This window comes from Ambystoma mexicanum, chromosome 8, assembly GCF_040938575.1.
Source record: "Ambystoma mexicanum isolate Mex_15411 chromosome 8, UKY_AmexF1_1, whole genome shotgun sequence".
NCBI lineage: Eukaryota > Metazoa > Chordata > Amphibia > Caudata > Ambystomatidae > Ambystoma > Ambystoma mexicanum.
In genome coordinates, this window is record NC_090929.1 from 1,519,447,923 (window position 1) to 1,519,470,122 (window position 22,200).

General features: G+C 46.2%; 1 protein-coding gene and 1 long non-coding RNA gene across 5 annotated transcripts in view; one reads left to right on the forward strand and one right to left on the reverse strand.

The window, feature by feature from the left end:
- LOC138473181 (uncharacterized) overlaps positions 1 to 4,482 on the reverse strand; it is a 30,869-nt gene extending 26,387 nt beyond the window's left edge. Inside the window, exon 1 of the long non-coding RNA XR_011268731.1 lies at positions 4,382 to 4,482. This is a non-coding gene — a long non-coding RNA (uncharacterized lncRNA). The remainder of the gene's footprint in view (positions 1 to 4,381) is intronic.
- Positions 4,483 to 4,516: 34 nt separating this feature from the next.
- Positions 4,517 to 22,200, forward strand: part of SFR1 (SWI5 dependent homologous recombination repair protein 1) — a 115,583-nt gene continuing 97,899 nt past the window's right edge. For 3 of the 4 annotated variants that reach the window (XM_069611741.1, XM_069611743.1, XM_069611742.1), the window contains exon 1: positions 4,517 to 4,630. The gene's annotated coding sequence lies outside the window, so the exon portion shown is untranslated. The remainder of the gene's footprint in view (positions 4,631 to 22,200) is intronic. The other variant, XM_069611744.1, reaches the window with a different exon arrangement.

Consider the following 22,200-nt stretch of genomic DNA (forward strand, 5'->3'; position numbering starts at 1 on the left):
AGATCAGAGCAAACTTTTTTGTTACGGACATTTGTACGCACTCCCTGCTAAGCTATGCAGCGTCGGAAGCCCTCGGCATTGTACACTTTGAGCTCACAGTATACGCAGAAGACATCAATGAGACTCTGGAGAGGTTCGCCACAGTATTTTAAGGGGTTGGGAAACTCAAGGGCAAACCCATTAAACTACACATTGATAAGGCTGTGAGACCAACAGCACTGAAACATCGGCGTATAAAGTTTCACCTGAGACAACAGGTGGAGAAGGAACTACAAAACCTAGTAAACTTAGACATACTAGAAAGAGTGGAAGACCCACCCCCTGGGTGTCTCCTATGGTGGTGGCTGTCAAGCCAAAACAACCTGGATCTGTCCATATATGCGTTGATATGAGGCTGCCCAATCTCGCGATCAAGCGCGAGAGGCACATCACGCCCACACTAGATGATGTGATGGGGGAATTGCAAGGGGCGATAATATTCTCCAAACTTGGCCTGCGGTCCGGGTGCCATGAGCTAGAGCTACACCCGGACTCGCGCTACATCACGATTCATCAGGGGTTGTACCAATATAAACGCCTGTGCTTCGGGGTCCCGTTGGCGGCCGAAGTTTTTCAAAATGTCATCCAGGGGAGGCAGCGGGGGCCTGGCCGGCCTGGAAGGAGTGATAAACTTGAGCGATGACATCTTGTCCTATGCCAAGTCAGAAACTGAGCATGGCTCGCCTGGAGAAAGCGATAGAAAGAATTCAAAGTCTAGGACTAACTCTGCGTGTGAAAAATGCCAATTGCTCAAGGACAGTATTGAGTTTATCTTTCATGCCAAAGGAATCTACCCAGATCCGCAAAAAGTCAGAGCCATCCAGGAGGCAAAACCTCCCGAGACAGTGTCGAAGGTGAGAAGCTTCTTAGGAATGGTGACCTACTGCGGTAGGTTCATACCCAATTTGGCAACCCTCTCGGAACTGCTAGAGACACCGACCAGAAAGGTCACTGCCTGGGTCTGGCCGGAAGTTGAACAAAGAGCTTTTGATACAATCAAGCGCTCACAGGGGAAGAAACAATGGCTTTCTTTGACCCAGGGAAAGAATCGGAAATGATCATTGACGCCAGGCCGGTCGGACTAGGAGCGGTACTCCTACTGCCAGAAACCCAAGGACAAATTAAGTCAATCGCCTATGCCAGCAAGGCACTCGCCGGCACAGAACGATACTCACAGATAGAGAGGGAGGCGCTGGCAGTATTGTGGGGTTGCCAGCACTTTTGCATATACATTTTAGGGAAACCTGTCACAGTGATTACTGATCACAAGCCATTACTTCCCATCATGGCTGGATCATCATCTAAACCACCCCCCAGGATTGAGCGGTGGATGCTGGCTTTAATGGAGTGTGGGGTCATACTGACCTACAGACCAGGAACACACAATCCTGCGGATTACTTGTCGCAACACCCCAGGTGTGGCAGTGACAATGAAGAAACAACACCAGTGGACAATGAGGAGCATGTTCCTTGCAGAAACCGAGAAACGCAACGAGAGCTGGAACAACTGGGGCAAGTCCAACATGAATTATCCATGACAGGCGATGGGTTGCTGCTACGAAGCCGCCACATAGTAATTCCGAAGGCACTGGTGGCAAGGGTGCTAGAGTTGTCACACTGCGGCCACCAAGGTACAGCAAAAACCAAAGCGAGATTGGCCCCAAGGTCTGGTTCCTGGGTCTGGAGGCAAAAGTTGATGGACACGCAGGCAAATGTGTCTGGTGCCAGGCAACCGCCCCAGTCAACAGGGAGCCAAGAATTGAATCCATGCTCAGGAGTGATGCTCCATGGGACACAGTACATGTGGACTTTGGATCAACAGGAAGCGGGATGTACTTCCTCGTAATGATCGACCAGTGGTCCAGGTACCGTAAGGTAGAGCTGGTAGAGTCCACCTCTGGCGAACAGATCATACAAGTAATGGAGAAGGTATTTGCCACACATGGGTTCCCACAAATCATCTGCTCAGACATTTCATGGAGGGAACTTTGCAGAGTTCATGGCAGATTGTGGTATTACGCACAGGAGGGCAACACCAGGATTGCCTACAGCCAATGGGGAAGCTAAACGCTTCATGAGGACGCTCAATAAAGTGCTCCGCCTAGCCCAATGCCAGGGATGTGAGCGGAAAGGAACCCTTTACCAGTTTCTATGAGAGTACCTAACCACCCCTCACCAGTCCATGGGGATGCCCCCTGCCGAAACACTCTTCAGCAGATGCCCATGAGGACTTCTTCTCGAGGCGGAAGTTCGACTGCCGGGCATCATTGATGACAACAGGACGTCGGAGGACCAACTAACTCACAATGAGGGTGAAAACATCCGACGACGTCTCAAACCACCGGACATTGAGGTGGGTGACACTCTGATGGTAAGAAACCATCATCCGGAGGGGAAACTGTCGCTCAATTATGAACCCTCTCCCATGGGTGTGACCCAAGTCAAGGGCTCAATGGTTACTGCCGCAGACCAAAGAGGAACTTTGACGAGGAACTCCAGTTTGTTTCGGAAGGTGGGAGGAGGAGAGAAGCTGAGAGATCAACGAGGGGGAAGTCTCCCCGACCTGGACCACCGGCAGAGGGCAACCTCCTGAAGAGGATGCAGGAGATACAGAACTCACACCTGGTGACAAAGAAGGAGAGAGGAGAGAGACAGCGGTGGGGGAAAGATAACCCCGCAGAGAAGGCCGTTGTTGTCACGTGCGATTCAAAAACGACATTATGGGTAACCAAATCTGAAAAGACTGTCTCCCAATATTGCCCATGTTGGGCCTACCGTGGTTGATATGTTATTACATGTACGTCTGTCATGTTGACAGTAATTGATGCCGAAAGGCTGCGTTTAAATTTTGTTATGAAAAAGAAAGAATGCGATAATATCACGAGGCAGGATGGCAGCGTTCCGCCGTCGCTGGTGTTCTTGAAATAAAGGGGGTGTTCCCGCCAGCTCGCCAGTGCACACCGGGATCCCGATGCGCGAAGTCCTGTGTCACTGTGTCTCTTTACAGGTACAGGGGGCAAGGCCTTACCACAGGTCCCGGGGTTGAGTAATACCATCACAATAGGGACTTTAAATGTGTGATTGATAATGAAACCAATATAAGGCCTCCCTTTAGCCTTCTCTGCCGCACATTACAAAGGGGCAAATGAACAACCCCCTCCCCGCGGAAATGCCAAATCGTCCTTCCATGCAGGAGAAAAAAAAATAACTGAACTGTTATGCTGGTAATTCGTACCCAAATACCAATGTCTGCATTAAACACATATCCCCATCTGCTGCACATACATATCCCCCCATCTGCTGCACATGAAGACTCCCTTGCTACCCCTAAAAAAAAAAAAAGGAAAAAAACTTTTTTTTTTTTTTTTTGTAATTGAAGCTCCTGGGCTCTGGCCAATGCCACGTGGCTCTTTGTTTCTAGAGCGGCTGGCTTTCTTGTTCAGGCTTCTTTAAAAAAAAAAAGGGAGGGTTCCACAAGTGTAACACTTGAAGTAGTGACCCTAAAGAAGAAAGAATAAGAATAACAAATTATTTGAATTTCTGGAATTCTATACAATAATTGCTAGACTCGTTAAAGTTTTATTTCAGGCACACTTCAGGGGGTGAGTAACTAATTTAGTCTGTTCTTAAACACCTCAAATTCACAACGCAGACAAAATCATCCAAAAAGCATTTAGAGTAGAAAAGCATCCATTTCGGACTATGTATTTTGCTTTACGCAAGTTGCAATAATAGCATATTTTTTTCTGCCGATACATATGGTGATTCATTCTTGTATGAAATGTATATCACGTTACCCATGTTTTTCATAGAGTACTTAGAAACAATGCTATGTGATGCCACTTTCTGTTTTGTCAAGAGGTAAATGGTCGTGTTCCATCGCTTCCCATAACGTCACTTTAGGGTGGGGTCAAATGACATCACTTCCTTTGATGTCAGAGGTCAAGGGGCATGTGATGCCATTTCCGCTACCCCTGGCATTTTGGTGAAATGTTGTCCCTGGCCAGCCCCACTCCATAAAACACATCTCACCCGGGCAAATCGGCCATCTGCATGAGAAAACCCAAAAAAGAATTGAATACCCCTGATGCACATTACAAGCCCCCCAAAATACACAGAAATACCCCCTGCCCAATATTGCCTCACTCACGTGATGCACATTACATATCCCAAAAATACACTGAAATAACGAAAAAACAAAACTGAATCCGCCTTTACTTTTGGTAAATCTCACCCCTGATGCACATTGCAAACCGCCAAAATAAACAGAAATACCCCCTCTCCGATATTTCCGCGCTGCATTAAAGTAAAAATCAACATGCAATAACTTTAAAAAACTTACCATTAAACAAATTCAAGTACCAAATAACAATCAACTATACGAAACGTGCTTTACATGGATGAATCTCTCCCGCTGCGTCCCGCTCGTGCAACGCCTTGGCTTCGCGCTCCTATAAAAAAAGATGACGAATGAACGTTGAAAGCCACGTGACGCAGAGCAGCCACGTGATGAAGTGGAGGCGGAACTTGCTATGGGCCGTTTCCCGGGTGAGAACTGAAACGCTCATGTCCTGATTCCAGGCAGCATCAGGTGAGTGCATGCGATCGGATCCAGCTCTTGTAGTGAATTTTATATGCATTTCTTTTAGCATCCATGAACTTAGACGTTCTCACCCCTTTGTTATATTGTAGAGAGTTGCCCTTTTGCAACCTCTGGAAATGCACGTTGAAGCTGTAATTCGTTGTATTGTACTAAATTAAACATTGTAAGTACGTGAGTTTCTAAACATCTTGTTTTGAAATTACACAGGGCAGCAGCCTGTTGTTGTTGGTATCGTAGACACAGTAGCTGACATAGACCCTACTCTGGTATAAGTTACTAAGACCTTTAACATTAACATACATAATAATCAGGCCTGTCTCTTGACTTGGGCGAAGCGGGCGGCTGCGTTATTGCCCCGGTACCTGGTGGGCGACATTTCCCTGGTGTGGGTTGTGATTGCCGTGGGGAGAGTAGCCAGCGCCCCCAAATCCTCTCCTGCCCCAGGCCCCTGATCTCCCACAGCCAATACCTTGCTGTCTCTGCACCAGAGTCTCTGCAGATTGCCCTCCTGTGGTTTCGTCACAGACTTGGGGGCAGCTTGCATATCCTTCCCCTTGTTTTTGGACAGTACGTAGGCAGGTCTGATTGGGGGGTCCTGCCCCCTCTTCTCCCTGATATTGTTGCGCATCCTTCAGACCCTCTTCTGGACATTTTTTCAGGGCTTAGGAACCAGGGACGTCATTTCACCAAAATGGCAGGGGTAGCGGAAGTGACATCACTTGACCTCTGATGAAATCACCAATATTGATGTAACTTGACCCACACCCCGAAGTGACATCACAGGAAGTGATGGAACGTGACCGTTAACCCCTTGACAAAACAGGAAGTGGTATCACATAGCATTGTTCCTAAGTACACTATGAAACATATAGTTACGATATCACTATAATGTGATATACTTTTCATACAAGAATGGATCACCATATGTATCATTAATATCAGTGTATATAAGCCCATATTACCAGATTACTGTGAATGCAAGCAGACGTCCAAGGCCAAATGATAATGATGTGTTATTATATAGCATTGACACTTAAGCGCTTTATATAGAACAAAAATATACATACAATATCACCCAACCTGTGTTGGCACTCATTAATCAACCTCAGGATGAAAGGCTGAGTTGAGGTGTTTAAGAACAGACTAAATCAGTGACTCACCCCCTTAAGTGTGCCTGAAATAAACTTTTAATGCGTCTAGCAAATATTGTATAGAATTCCAGACAGACAAATTATTTCTTATTCCTATTCTTATATAGGGTCACTGCTCAAAGTGTTACACTTTGGAACCCCCTGGTTTTTTTAGAGGCCTGAACAAGAAAGCTAGCACTCCACAAATAAAGAGCCACATGGCGCTGGCCGCAGCCCATGAGCTTAGATATATATTATTTTTACTTTTGTTTTAATTCTTTAAGGGGTAGCAAGGGAGACATCAGGGGTCGCAACCGCAATCCCTGGCAACCCCAAATGACGTCCCTTGTAGGAACCTCCTCCCTCCGCTGCTTTGTGGGTCCGCCCTTGACTGTGCGGGGGGTTGGAACTCCCCTCTAACTGTGTGCAGTTGAGTCACTGTTTGTCCTCCTCCTCGGGTTTCAAATGACCCTCCTCCTGGCCTTGGTGCCAGGATCACTCTGCCCAGAGCCTGACCAAATGGCCTCTGCCTTATTCTTCCTTGCCTGCCATGGTTGTAGATGGATTCTTTAGCCCTCTTTTCGGCCTCAGGATTGGCTCGGGTAGGCCAGGGCCCCTCCGGTCACTGTCTCCTATGTGTGGTGCGCCTCTTTCTCCCTTGTCTCCCTTGCTGTGCTTCTGTATCGGGGTGTGCTGGCTGGGTGGGGGAAGGTGGAGTTGAGTCCCTCTGGGTCACTGCCTTCCTGCCTCTTCGCTATGCAGCCCCTCCCGGCTGCACACCTGCCTCGGCTGAAGTCCTCCAGGGATCCGGGCTTTTGCACTCCACCACCGCAGCCTACATTGATCTCGCCTCGCCTGGGGAAGGCTCTTTTAATCTATCTTTATTGTCTTTGGCCCTGGGGGTGAGAGCTCCACGACCACGCTGCTCTCCCCTCAGTGGCCATCTTAGAATCCCAATCACAATACACTTTTTAATGGGTATCCATCATGGATGCCAGGACAAAATGTTTTTTTTTAATTTATTTTTTTTAGAAAGGGTGATTATGTGCTTTCATGTGGCTGCACTGGCATTTTAGGGCACCCAGTCTAACCATTCTTTGCTGTGGCATGACTTTTTTTGTTACTGGGATTCTATGACCAAGCAAGCATGATGAGTGTTATTATCTGTCTGGACTGGCATTTAGGGCAGCTAGTCAAGCCATTTCCTACTGTGGCGTGGCTTTAATCACTGGGTATCAAGGCTAAAGCAAACATGATGAGCATTATTATGCATCTAGACTCGCCTGCATTGTGCAGCCAGTTTGGACATGTTTTCTTGTTGTGACAAGGCATTTTTAAAGACAAAGCCAACAGGAGTGTGAGGCAGAGCAATGATGGGCATGTTTTCTTATAGTATCATTACTGGCATTATGTTCAGTTGATTTGTACCACACTGCTACCACCCAAGGTCAGTCTCCTGGCACTCGTGGGGATCTGCAAAAAAGTGGGGCGGGGTGTTAATGGGGGGGGGGGAAGGGTAAGAGGAGAGGTTCAGAACCAGGAGGAACTGGCGTCTGTGAGTGTTTTGGATGTGGTCACTGTGAGCGGCCTCTCACATTGTAACCGTATGGGTAAGATTCCATGCCTCGGGTGTGTGGTAGTGTTTTGTGTTGGTGTTAGTGTTGTGTGATTATTATGTGTTGGTCGTATGCCCTAGTTGGATAGTGTCCATGAGGGATTCAGAGTCTCAGATGGTCATACCTGTAAGGTAGTCTGGCATCTTGGTGTGTTGTTGCATTTTAGATGGTATTGGGCTATGTGGGTGGTTCACTCTGGATGACGGCATAGTAATGGTTCTCTGTATGTTTATGAGTATGGCTAGTCCAAGATCTGGTGTAGAGGCGGCAGTTATGTAGGAGGAGCAGGAAGGTAAGAGGGTTTGTAAAGTCGGTCAGTTTGTTGTGGTCTCTCTGGGGCAGCCCTTTGGATGCCGCTTGTTGGTATCTAGCCAGGTTCTTGTTTGCGGTTCTTTGGCCCCTCTCGTCTACTTTCTAGTTTGTCTGCAGTGTTGTTGCTGGAGTCCCTTCTAGGTTGTCATTGTCTGCTGAATAGCCAGGTTTTGAGCAGTTTTCTAAAGGTGATGTTGTCTTCTCTGGTTCTAATTACTTTGGGCATGTTGTTCCAGGTGTTCGCAATTAGACGTGAGAACGCTGTTCCGACGAGTTTCCTTTTTTTGTGGTGTTTTGCCTCTATTTGTAGGTCGTTGCTGGATCTTAGTACCCTTCCTGGGCAATACCGGCTAATCATGTCTTGGAGGAATTTTGCTCCTTGTCTGTGCAATACTTTGTGGGCAATGCAGAGTGCTTTGAATTTCATGCGCTTTTTTTTACTGGTAACCAGTGTAGGGTTTTCAGTGCTGGAGTGATGTGGTCTCTTCTGTTTAGTCTTAGTAGGATCCTGGCTGCTGTATTTTACACCCTTTGTTTCTTGGTGAGTCTTTCTGGCATTCCTAGATGGAGGCTGTTTGCGTAGTTAATTCTTGTGAGTATCAGGGATCTGAGTAGTTTTAGGAGGAAGAAGGATTTTTTGGCGATTTGCATTCACTTGCGTTCACTGTGATAGTCCATTGTCCACGAGTATTCCTAGGTTGTTTACTACATTGGTGGTCTCTGGTTGCATTCCCATGCCTATTGGCCAGTCAAATTGTGGGTTCCCTCCGTTGAACCCTACCGGTGAGAGCATTATTTCAATTTTTGCCAGGTTCAGTTTGAGGTTGCTTGTTGTCATCCAGTTGTATATGTCTGTGAGGCAGTTGTTAAGGGTTGTTATTTTGTTCCTGTTCTGTTTGTTTTCACAATCCGGTGTATTGTCTGTGTAGTTGTAGGCGGTAAATCCATAGGATAGAATGATTTTCATCAGTGGGCACATGTAGAGGGGAGGGGCTGAAACCCTGTTGGACTCGGCAGGATATATTTTTGGTGTTTGAGGTGAACTGTGGTAGGTAGGTTCTTTCGGTTCGGTTTGCTAGGAATAAGGTAATCCACTTTAGTACGGATTCCTGCATGCCACATTCCATCAATCCTTTTATTAGTGTTGCATGGCTGATGTCAAAAGCCACTGAAATGTCCAGTAGAAGGAGGGCCGATTGGGTGTCGTCTGCGTTTATTTTCAGGTCGTCCCATATTGATAGAAGTGCTGATTCTGTTCCTCTCATTGGTCTTAAGCCAACTTGTGATTGGTTTGTTTCGATGTGTTTAAGATGGATTTTGTGGACGTGGTTCTCCAGGATCTTCGCTGGGTAGCGCAGGTTGGCTATCGGTCTGTATCAGTGGTTTGATGGATGCTGATTTGAAGAAGGATGGTACCTTTCCTCTTTTGTGTGATAGATTCTTTGGGTTCTGGAAGCGTGTCGGTGGGGTTCTGTGGTTGAGGATTCCTTTGAAGATGTCCGGGGGCACGGGGTCCCTTAGAGATCCTGCAACGTTGGTGTCCTTGATCAGTGTGGTGAAAATGTCCTCTGTGATTGGTTCTAGGCAGATGAGTTTTGCTTTAATCTGTGTTTCGTCTGGTGTCTGTGGTCCAGTGGTTGTATTTGCCCCGGCAAGGTTGATGGTCTTCTGTATTGTCTATTTTTGCACTCAGGTGGTTGGTGATTTTTGTCACAACGTGTTTGTGTAGGGGTGATGGAATTTTTGCAGGAAGAGGTTTTTTATCTCTGATTTTGAAGAGTTCTTTCTGTGAATTGTTTGGCGATTCTATTGTCTTTGGAATTTTGTTGTCTGTTTTATTGTTCTCCCCATTTTATTTGCATTTTGCAGTTGTTTTTTGGAGCTTTTTCAGTTCTTCTGTGAACCATTTTGCTGGCAGTTTTTTTTGTGTTGCTTTGAATGTTTTAGCTGGTGCTAATTGGTCAAGGGCCTTGGTGATCCAATTGTTGAGTCTTCTGTTGTATGGATGTATGTTTGTATCGGTGGGATATCTTTCGCATCAGTTGTCGTTTTGGGTTGATAGCATGGCAGCCTTGTCCGCTAGTTTTGTTTCAAAGTTGGGGTTGTAAGAAGATGGTCTGTAGATCAGGAGGAATACTATGTTGGTTTGGTCGTTGAGTTCTATCTTGATTAGGAGGGATTCGTAATCTTCCGCTTTGGTTGTGATGATTCGAGATGGCTGCTCAGGTGTGTTTTTGTGTATAATTGCGATTCTGCATCCTCTTCGGTTTTCTCTATTGGCGTGTAATAATTTATAATTGTCGGGTATTGCTTAGTTTGTGATGGCTTTATAGTTGTCTGATAGCCAGGTTTCTGTAAGGAAGAGCACGTCTGTGCCTCCTTTGCTTAGGAGGTTATTGATTTCTGTTGAGTGTTTTGCCATGGATCTAAGGTTGAGGAGGCTGCAGTGGAGTTTGCTTGATTTCCCTTTCGTGTCGTTGTTTGTATTGTTTGTTCTGACCGGTGTCTTGTTGGATGGGTTTCCGTTCCATGTGGGTTTTTCCCGGTTGAGTCTTTTGGGTGGGCTGGTTATTTGTTGGTCAGTCTCTGTGTCACGTAGACCAATAAGGTTTATGGCAGGGTTGGTTCATCCCGGGTGGTAAATAGGGTAGCTACCCCTCTGTTGCTCCAGTCTTGGTGATCTAGGGGGTGTAAAGTGTGATGGATTCCAATTTGTTCCTTGTTCTGGTTGGGGTATTGTACATCGTGGAGACCGTGGTTGGGATAGTTTATTAGTTGTCGTGTTCCGTTTGGTGTCCTGGTTGGGACTGTATTCGTGATGGGTGTTGGCTGCCGGTCCGTTGTTGCTGTGCTGTTTTTGTTTACCACGTTGTCGTATGTGGACAGGTAGCGAGCATTGCAGTCTGTCTTTGCACTGTTATTTGTATGTCTCCTTGGGCCATCTCAGATGTTTGTCGAGTTTTCTGGGGTTGTGGGATCATACTGGTCGGGGCCTTCCCGAGTGGTTTGAGTTTTCTTATTATTTGTGTTGTCTTTTATGGCTTCTTTGTCTTTATTGTGGTGGGGGTTGTGTTCCTTAGTAGGCGTCCTCTTTTGATTGGTGTTTTTCCTGGCCTTTTGGGTTAGTCTTTGCCGTTTGTGGTTTGTTCTTGCTTGTATTTGGTAGGTTGTGAGTTGATGGGACTTTGTGGTTCCGTTTGTTTATTGCTTCTTTCTTTTTTAGATTCTGTGTGATTATTCATTTTTTATCCTGGCGGTACTTTTGGTTATGGTGTTGATAAATGGATTTTGCGCAAAGCGAACATGAATACTGCGTGAAGGAGTACATGTGAATACTGGCATATATTGGTGCAGTCATTTTAGGGAGAATTCTCATTTCTGTGCTAATTCCCTTCAACCTTAGAGACCCCCAGCCTTTTTGCTGTACTGTAGGACTTTTTAATTTTAACCCTGGAGTGAGTGAGACCTTTTTCCCACTCCCTCATGTGTTTTGACCTGAATTGGAGAATGTGTTTTCACTGTTTGGGAGTCTGACAAACTCCATCGGCATCTACTTTTTGTATGGTGATGCACATCACCTTCAGTGCAGTGTGACTGAGAAATCCTTTAGATTTCTCATAAGGTTTAAAATGGCTTCTACTGTTCCCAAGAATAGTAAAGTGAAATTGACTTGACTTAACTTTTCTCTTTGTGGATCCAGCACTTTTCTCTTTGTGGGTCCAGCACACACCATCTTATGTGGAGTGCTGGGGAGTTAGGGTCCAGCACACACCACTTTATGTGGAGTGCTGGGGGGGTTACCTAGTAGCCCCTTATCCTACAATCTCATGTAACATTTTTATGTTACCATCCCTACTTTAAATGGCTGGTGGCAGTGGTTTACTTCTGTGAGTCGAGTCTTGCCTTTGACGGGCTTCAGCCTGAAGCCCGCCTCTGGCTCCATAGTGCTTGGAAGGACAGGATGTGAGGGAGGGTCCTGATACTCCCATATCCTTTGTCTCTAGGAATGCCTGAATGCAACCAGTCCTGATTGGCTGGCTGGCTGTCCTTTCATGACAGCCACCCTGCTGTGTGATTGACAGCCTAGGCTGTGCATGAATGGGAGAAACCTGCTTAAAAGGCGAGGGCTTTGGGACTAGAGGCAGAGTCGACCACTGGGAGAAAAACCTGACAAAGAAACCGTGAACAAAGCTTGCTGCATCCTCCTGGACCTTTGTATTGCCCGGTGAATTCCTGCTGCTGTGCTGAAACTCCTTTTCAATTCGACAGAAGCTCCGGAATGGACAACTTCTCCCCTTGGGTTAGTGGGACCAACTAACCCAGAGACAAACTCCACTGGGCCATCTTCCTTGTCTGGCTGTACTTCTTCATTACTGCAAAATCCTAGTGCCAAGGTTCGAGTAATCCATAGTCCAGTGAAGCGTCTGAAATCCGGTTAGAAGCTTCAGGAGTCTCCTAAAGACCCTCCACAAGCAGGACGACCAGAGCTTGAGTGCCCTCACCAGAGTGCAGGACCCAAGGAGTGAAGGAAGCCCAACCAATATCCGAGATCTGCGACGTTGCTGTTTTACTAAGCTCTGAAACCACAAAGTGCCACTGAACGGAAAAGAGCCTGTAGCTGCCGAAGACCTCCCAAGTACTGCTGCAGGAGCCCTACAGATGTCCTCCCTCTTGTCCCCACGACTGAGGCTCAGGAACACACAGTCTGCATCGCTGTAGCAGGAAAGAAGCCAGCTGGACCACCCTTCTTCAAACCAGAGGTACTGTTTAGACTTTGGGTACTTACCTCACTGTCTTGTAGCCGTGCTTTTCTCACTTGGGAATTGCAGTGGCTTACTTTTATAGTTGATTTCAACTCTGTTTTCACAGGCTTAACAGCTTGTAACCATACATGTGATTTTCTAACAAACCATCTAACTTTGTGCAAGACTTTTGATTATAAGAAGTGCCTTAGCTCCATAGACTGTTTCAAATTAACTGTCTGTCCTGGCTCCCTACAGACTTTTCTAGCCCATTGACTTTGATATTGTTTGTCCCTCATAGGTGGTAACTTGTTTTGGACTGTTACTGCTGGGAAAGGCTTGTCTAGATATCATTGTAAGATTTAGTTGTCCTCACATATACTGAGAATCTGTTTAACCTTTTTCCTTCCTCAAACTTTTCCTTTCTGCAACCTCAGAATCTGCAAAGTTTAACTATTGTGTTACATAAATGCCATTACTGTCCTTGTGATTGAAGTCACCCCAGGATGTAGGAATTCTGTAAGAAGCATATCCAAAGATTATCCACTAACTTGCTCTGTACCCGAAAAGTAATTTTAAAGTATATTTACATTATTACATGAATTTCCTTTCTAATGAACGCTTATTTAAACATTGATATTAATTAAATAACTATTTATAACTGAAACCTTGAGTGTTATTTGGCTACTTGTATTTACGGATTCCATTTGTACAACTCACATTTATCCCTATTGAGATAGGCCTGGCTGCAAAGTCGCACTACCAACCTGTGTAGTACAGACCTATACCAAAAGGTGGGTTACAATATCAAACAGATAAGTGTTGTCTAGTCTTACACAGTGGGAATACACCAATTCATACCTAACAAGTCAGCATGGAAATGTATTGATGGTGAGGGTGCTGGGTACCAGCTTTGGACTGGGATGGCAAAGGATTCTCACCCAGGGGGTGTGGTGCATGCTATGTTTAGGCTTCTGGCTTCCACTTTGGCCCAACATAGTCTCATGCTGTAACCTTGCCACAGTGGGAGGTGATTCAGCATAAGTGCAACCAAGCAAAGGCGGAATGACAATCTGTATTGGTCCGCATATCCTCCTACAAACTCTGATGTTCTGAAGTAATCAGTACGTCATCCCCAAATCATCATGAAGAAACATGTTTCATGGCAATGCTCTTGGGGTGATCAGCAAGTCATCCTTAAAGTATCAGGAAAAAAGAGTTTTCTAAAATAGGGATGATGTTAGCATACTTATTACGTCATCCTAAACTCCTCCGCAAATCATCACCCACCATTCTGAGATATTTGCTGATGACTTTGACAGCGTGATGATGTCTAATGATGTGGGAATGACTTCTAGTGTAGTTCAATGATCATCAGATGACCCCGGGATGGTCTCTAAAGTCATCCTTGTAGACGAGGGATGTGTAAACCCTAACCTCCAGAACATCTTTCTGGGGCGAGTACCCTCCCCCACCACATGCCTACCCTAGAGTACTGACCCGACTACCAACTACAGTTAGCCCAGTCTCCTAGGAGTCTCCTAGAATATAGTGGAATAAAGAGGTCAAACACTTGGTTTATAACTGAGCAATCCCCATGAGATGTGCAGCTCGGGTAAACCCCCCCCCCCCCCGAACCCAGGAGTGACGCAGTAGCAACAGCAAAGTGATACTGAAAAACGAAAACTAACCTGCAGTTTCAAGGAATAGGAAATTCTAAAAGCTAGCACATGGATCTGACGCATGCAAAGCTAAATTTAAGGAACTAGAAGTTGAATATGCACCTAATAACTCAGTGGCCACACTCCGATATACACCTACAAAATAACTTTCGTCAGCTAGCAGACAAGCTAAAATGAATTGCCAGATGGCAGCAATGGCGCACACAGAGAACGAGGAGATTTAACAATGTATATGAAATATGGGTGCGGAGGATACATACTTTTACCCTTCGTTCCTCCTGCATCAGTCATGGCTGGCTGGCTTCAAAAAGTGGATTTCAGTCCTGCTGCTGAATGGCTCACGGGTGTCCTCCAAAAGCAGCCACCAACACAAGGCACCCTTTCATGTCCCCAAACAGCAGCGTGAAAAATGTGAAAATGACCCAGACACGTCCTACTTAAATACATAGGAGGCAGCACCAGCACTTGCTGCTGCTACTCGCCTGGGTCACCCTGAGCAATCTCGCCCTCCAGGGCAATTCCAGCACGCACAAGGGCAGGCAATTACGCCCCGGGTCCATTGCGCCCCGGGCAGTCGCCCGCTTCGCCTGGCAGTGACATCGCAAGATAATGCCCACTGCTTATGTAGGCAGGAGCGAAAACATGGTAAAAAATTATAATCGGAGAGTAAAGTTTCCAATAGCTACACTAGCAAAGTATAAAAGGTGCCCACCATTTTAAGCCCAACAATTTATAATGAAGTATTCCAAAGAAAACAAAATCCAAACATGAGACATGCGCTTTAATGGCACATTTATGTTCTTGTGGGTAAGCGTCTGCATTGGAAACATGACCACCTGATGTGAAATCCTAGTAACTGAGCACTTTTTTTTTAGTTTTGGCTTTTTGAATGCCTCAAACACACTACACGGGTTGCGTCCACCTGTTGTAAAAAAGTGGGCGGAAGCTGTGCCCTAAAAATCAGTACAGGGCCAGAACCAGAGGAAATATCCCCTCCAGTCTCCAGGATGACAACCACTCTTGTCACATACTGGGTAAATATTAATGGCTCACTTGCATGCTTCATATAAAATGTGAGGAACATGTTACATTGTACTTAAACGCTTTTTGGGTTGGTAAATGGAAACATGTGAAAATAAGGCAAATGTCTAAAAGGGTTTTGTGCTTTGTTTAATTTTGCTCGAGGAAAGCACAGATTTTACGCAGCTAACTGCTGCTTTGCATGTGCTTTCAAAAGAAAAAAGGCCCCTTTGCAGTTATTCACGTTAAGAATGCCTTGTCCACAACAATGGTCTCTTAGATAGGTCATCACTAGTAAATCGAACACACTTTAAACAATCTGCTTTAAGAAAGAAAGTGATCAGCAGTGAGGTCCGCAGCGCCTATTGGGCTGCTGGTAGGGGGGCATTTGTCTCTCCAGCGTCGCAGCAGGAGGTTGACACCAGAAGAAACAAAAGGGAGCCAAAACTTGATGAAGAACAGCTGCTTTTGAAAAAGATGAGTTTCCCCTTCAACATGCATGCTGCAAAATGTGCTGCCCGTGCGCTCAGAGTGGACTGCAGTAAGCTTAGGGACTCTGAGCACACAGCTCAGGCTGCAGCCTGCTAGAAAAGGGAGTTCACGGCACCCTCTGCACGGTTCCCTATGAGTGCGGGGCCAAGTGCTGCTGCACAGAGCTAGTGCCGGCCCTGCTTGCAGGGGGTAATTAAGACGTGGCCCATACCTCCGGTACGCAGTTCCCAGACTCCCTCAGATTAGCATAGAGGTCCGGTTGGGAGGAGGAGCAGCCGCAATAAAAACATGCTCTAGCAATTGCATACGTTTTCTCTACGCTCCCGTGCTCGGGGCTGGCTGAAGATGGGTCTAGGCTTGTGGGGGCCATTTTCAGCATGCTGTTTGGGGGGCCCGTTGCTAAGAGCATAGACCAAGCTATTTATCCTTTTTCAAACCGGATTCAAGGGTAACGAAGTGATAGGAATGCTTCTGTATACCCGAGGGAAGAGATGGCCTGAAGGTGGCTTGTAACGCGCGCTGCAAATCGCATATTTAAACCTCAGATTGGAAATACTATATTGCTGTATAATAAATTTGATTATTGCCAACATGGCAGCAGTTGCTGGGGGCCCCTCTGAATCTCTGGACCCCTTTCAACTGAAGGGGCTGAAAGGCCCAGATGTATCTCTGCTTCCACTCTTCGGCTACCATTTTTTTTAATTTTTTTTTTTTTTTTTTTATTTTTAGCCCAGAGCAACTGATCATAGCATTCTGGGGAAGCTGTGTGTGGCATTGGGAAAGCTATGCAGACGAGGCATTTGGATGTAGTCTCATCCAGTACTTGCTTCTGATAAAAGATGTTTTGGAAAGAGCCCCAGGTTCCTGTCGATTAATGGTTTGGAAAGATCTCCCACAAAGGGTTCAGACTGATAATTTTGCACACAGTCATCCATGTCAACTGAAGAAGCTATTAAGGCAGATTCCTGCAGGAGGAAGGCATTTACCAGGGTACATTTTAGGATATGATCTTGTGTCCAGATATCATATATGGAGGAAAACAGAACCGGGCTGTTTTTCAAGGCGGGGATAAGTTCATACAGATTGCTATCTTGTCGACCTTGGCCTTGGGACAAGGTAATTGAATCAGGCATGATAAGGAGAGCAGTAGATGCTGACAGAAGGTGACTGGATCTACGGGATTGGTGCACAGATAAACATCTAAAGGCAACAAACCGCCAGAATTCTGTAGAATTGAAGCTATTGTTGGCTCATCACTGGAGGATAAGGTCCATAAAGCATTTAAAGCCAACAGGTATGCAGACGAGTTGAGGGACATGTACGACTCTGGATGTTCTCCTAAGAGTGGCAAAAGAAGCTTGAGTGATTGTCGGAGAGACGAGAACAAGCTTTTGGCAGTCTACTAGACCCTACAATGCTTGCCCTGTGGGGGAAAAAACAGACCCGACAGGTGTACAACAGACGTCTGGACTCAAGGCCATTGGGGTCAAGGCTACGGTGATTCCACATAGAATGGCTGAAGGGATTAATCGGATTGATGAATCAATATTATCAGAGGTGGGAAAAGAAGCCTGTTGCCCTGGATGAGAGCATGTCAGGAAGACCTGATTTTAAAAAAGATTTGAGTTTCTCGGGGAGAAGACCTTATCCTGGGTTTCGCTTACAGAAAAAAAGCCCAAGCCAAAGGGAATATTTCGACTGGTTTTGGATCTAAACAGATTTTGGTCATAAAAAAAGTTCAGAATGGAAACCCTGTTAAGGACACAATGTTGGCTGTTCTAGACCTACAGGACTCCTACTACTAGCTATGGTTTAATACCGACATCAGAAGTACCTGAGGTTTTAATCCGTGGGGTGTCATTTCCCTGGTTGAGTCCAGACTCTGGGACTGAAAGTCGTGCCATTTGGTTTTCACTGAGGCCATAGTCTGGTGGTGACAGGTGTGCACAGTCATGGGAAGGAGTTATTCTGCTACCTGAGCAACTGGCCAATGAGAAACCCTACAGAGGAATTGCAGGCAGCGCAGATGAAGTACCTGTGCAAAGGTCTACAAAGGTGGAGACTGATGGTCAACTGGGGGGTCATCGTATGTAGTTCTGAACCAGGATCGCAAGCTTATTGGGGCCAGTTTCTGGACTCCGAAGAACCATGGGCTACTTCCAAAAGGCAGGGCTGCTCACTTGCACGTTTTCTATACTAGCAGATGCTATCGGTAAGAAGGATTTTATTACTGCAGCATATGGTGGCATGTGTCTTTGTGCCCCAATTTCTTGCCTATTGGATCATTGGGATCTTCAAGTAGGCAACTTCGAAAAGGAACCCCTTTTACGGTGGCGCAAATGAGCTAAAAAACAGTGGTGTGGAAGGTTGCCCAAAGGGAGTGCCAGTGGTAGATGCTGTTGGGGTAGTTGCCCTGGCAGCTCAATGGTCGGAGGGAATGGTGTATACCTTTTCCCCATTGGCTCTGTTACCCAAAGTCTTGATGAGGATGAGGGCCACAGAATTTTGCTGCTGGCCCCGTTGTGGTCAAGGAGATGTTGGTTCCCCTCCGATTAGAGCTGGCCTGGAGCCCGATGTTGAGGGAAGTTCTGGGTCCAGTCATTTCAGGAATTAACCCTGGTTCAAGTGGAAAGGCATATAGCTGGTTTCTATGGAGGCATACCCACTCACATGAGGACCTGCAACTCTACCTCTCTGCCCTAAACTCACTCTTGATGGAGCAAAAACTCACTTTTATTTTCTTCCAACTTTTATTTACAGTATTTCCATAACAGAAAGTAAGACAATCAAACCGAGATTACAAAAAACAATGCAAATTACAAAGGAAAATCACAACTATTTACACAGGAAAATGCATAAATCAAGACATAAATCCAAAAATGATAAATCGGAAACTAAAATCTACCCCATATCTTCGCAAACGAGCTCAATTTGCCAATTCTCCGATACAGCACCCGTTCCATGTCCGCCAGATCATGCATCTCAGATAACCATGTTCAATGACAAAGCATTCTTCCAATTTCTCAAGACAATTTTTTTACCAACCATCGCCCCTCGGAATAACCACTTCTTCTCACTCGGAGTGAGATCCTCCAAAGATACATCACTCCCCAGAATAACCACACTAAAGTCCAGAAGGGGGAGACCAACAATCACCTTGCTGAGTATCCGTTCAATCTCACCCCAGAACAATCTCACCTGCCTACAGTCCCACATTAGATGTTCTAACGTCCCAACCTCACCTGAACATCTCCAACATTCCGCATTCTCCAGCAGCCCTCTTTGAAACAGTCTCTCAGGCGACCAATAGACCCGGTTTAGAATCTTATCTGTCTTGAACGCTCCGTCAGTCCCAATGAACACAACTTCACATTCATGCACATGTTTTGCCACAAATCCTCAGTGAGATCCAGCACGAGTCTCCTGCCCCATTCCTCACGCAAGGAATTATTTCCTTGAAAGCAAGACAGTACTTTGGCGACTGGCCAGTCCCCATGCAGTCCCTCCAAATTCACTGTAAACAGACCCAGTTCAAGTGTCTTCTCAAAATCAACAACACCAATCGCACGTTTAAGCTTCACATAGTCAGAGGCTCTAATGTTTTCAATACCATACCGTTGTTGCACTTCCCCTGCGGTCATCCAACGACCATCGCAAAAACTCACTCTTGATGGAGCAAAAAGTGAATTTGACCTAACTCTCACTCTAAACATCCCTGCCGGCTACAGGGCACCCTAAACTCACTCCTCTTAAGTCTATGGGCCTCATTACAAGGTTGTCGGTCCTGTAACAACGGTACCGGTAAGCTTGCCGGTACCATTGTTACCAGACCGGCAAACTACGAGGTCTGCTCGCAGGTGCCTGTCAGTCCGGCAGGTCTTACCTGCCGGGTGGAACGGCACCTGCGAGCAGACCTTCGCGGTAGCACCGGCACCATTATTAACGGCGCCGTTGCTACCGGCCCCCCCATTCCCATTGAGCCCTCTGGGGCTCGAATGGGGAGCTTTTTTACCAGCGCCCGGGAATGGGCTTTTACCGGGTCCAGCAAGGACGTAATGACCCAGTAATTGCCCATTCCCGGGCGCCAGTAACAAAACAGCTGGTACCAATATTTACCGGCACGGCTACCGCCATAGTCGTAATGACGCCCTATGACTTTCAACGCCACTCTCACAGCTAATGACCTAGCTGAATAATTTGCTGCAAACGTTTCCAAAATTAAGGACTCTCTCCTGACCTTCCTCACACTCCCTTCTCCTACATGTTACTCTGCCTTCTTTACCATCATCCTCTGCCTCAATCTCCCACTTTAGTCACAACAATACTGACAAAGTGCTATCTCTGCTGACGAAGGTTAGCCCCTCTTGTACCTCATCTGACCCTCTTGCTCCTCAGCTAGTCTAGCCTATTTCCCCTTTAGTGGCCTCTCACCTCACGCAACTCTTCAACCTGTCCTTTGACTCTGCTTGCTTTCCCTCTGTTTACAAAACAGCCACGTTCATCCCTCTCCTAAAAACGCAAGGGGCTGACCCGAACCTACCGAACAACTTTCGCCTTGTCTCTCCTTCCGTACTGCTCTAAAGTGCTTAAAGAGTTGTGTTCAACCGGCTTACCAATTTCTTAGATACACAATCTGCGAGACCCCATACAAGCAGGTTTCCGCTCCTGTCAATTCACAGAAACTGGTCTCATGAATGTGTCCAAATTCATCTCTTCTAATCAGTCCAACCTATCCTCTATACTAATTCTCCTATTCTCCTTGACCTTTCTGCTGCCTTTGTCACTGTCGATCACTCTGGTCTCCTTCATGCTCTATTTCTTCTTGGGGTGCGCGATCAAGCTCTTGCCTGGATTGAATCCTACCTTGTACCTCGCCCATTCTCATGCCTTCTGGAGCAACAATACCTCTCGACTCCCTCCTCTAAATGTTGGTGTTCCACAAGGCTCTGGCTTGGGTCTGCTCCTCTTTACACTATACACCTCTGCTCTTGTGGCTCTAATGTCCTCCTTTGGGTTTGTGTACCAACTCGTCATGGACGACACCCAAATCTTCTGTTTTTCTGAACTCTCTTCTGATCTCTTTATCAAAAGTGACAACTGTCTCTCTGCCATTAAATATTGGATGGCTTCACACTCTCTGATGTTAAACTCTACCAAAACAGAGGTGCTCATCTTCCCGTCCAAAAGCTATCTCTCATCTCTTTCTCTGCCTATCCATTTCCCACCTGGCACTCTTCAGCTAGGAACCTCAGCGTCATCTTTGACCCCTCTCACACCTTGTCTACTTTCATCTCCAAAACTGGAACACCAGCTCGCCTCAACTTCCTAAATATTAGGAAAATCGGGCACTTCCTTCCTTTTAACACCTCCAAGCATCTCTTAACTACTCTTATCTTCTCTAAACTGAACTACTGTGCCAGCATCCTCTTTGGTCTCCCCAACAATGCTTTCTGTCCTCTCAACAAGATCATTAACTTTGCTGCCAGAACTCTCTGAACTCCCTCACTTCACTCCTACCTCCTCCTACCATCACTAGCCTGGATGGCTGACAGTGCAGAATGGGGCCAGATTTAAACTTCTACTGGTTCACAAATCCATTCACGTAAGGCACCACTTTATCTATCCTCCTCTTTCCAACTCTGCAAGCCTTTTCGTAATCTCTGCTCTGCCTCCTCGACTACCCTTGTGGCTCTTCACCCTCCTTATGCTTCCTCTAGCTTCCGCTCTTTCTCTCTTCTTGCTCCACTCATGGAATCCTCTTCCCCCGGACATCCAAAAAACGGTCCACACAGATTAGTTCAAAACTAAAAGCCTGCTTCCTTGCATTTGATTTACCCTCTCAACCTACCTCTCATCTGCCTGCTAGCTAACCTTTTTCCCGCGTCTCTGTCCTTCACTTCCTCTGCCAACACTCTAGCAATTCACCCATCATGGCCACATATCGAGCACAGCTGACTGCAATACCTAGCTGCACTTAATGTCCAATGTTGGTTGTCTGCAATCTATGTATGTCTGCTTATGTATTGTCCCCAGAGACCGTTCCATTTACTCTCCTCCTCAACCTGTCAGAAGGTCCCTCTAACTCACCCCATTGTAAGAAGCTCACTGCTTCCCATCAACTCTGATTTCTTATCGATTGTATGTTCTTTTGTGATCAAAAGAGCACTATTCCTCCTGTATATAAATAAATATTGCATTTGGGGCATAGGTGTGGGGGTCTGCAGTAAAGTTGCTTTGTGGTTATTGTCCCATCCATCGGTATGGTTCAAAGAGTAAGTACTGGTACGAGGAAGGAGGACGGGGAGGTAATGGTGGGGGTTTGGCCATTAATCTTCATTACTCCTCATTCTGTTCTTCCTCGCCAAAGTACCTGCAATCCACCACACCCACCCCACTGGCGATGTCTGGGTCCCTAATGATATTGGGTATGGAACGAGATGGGGCTGTGGTGGTCTCAATGATGTACTTGAAGTTAGCAAGGAGGCGGAGCAAGTGGAAAAAAAGAAGAAAATAGAAAAAGGGTACCAGTCATAGAGGCAGGAGCATCAAAGTAAGTTCTGTGAT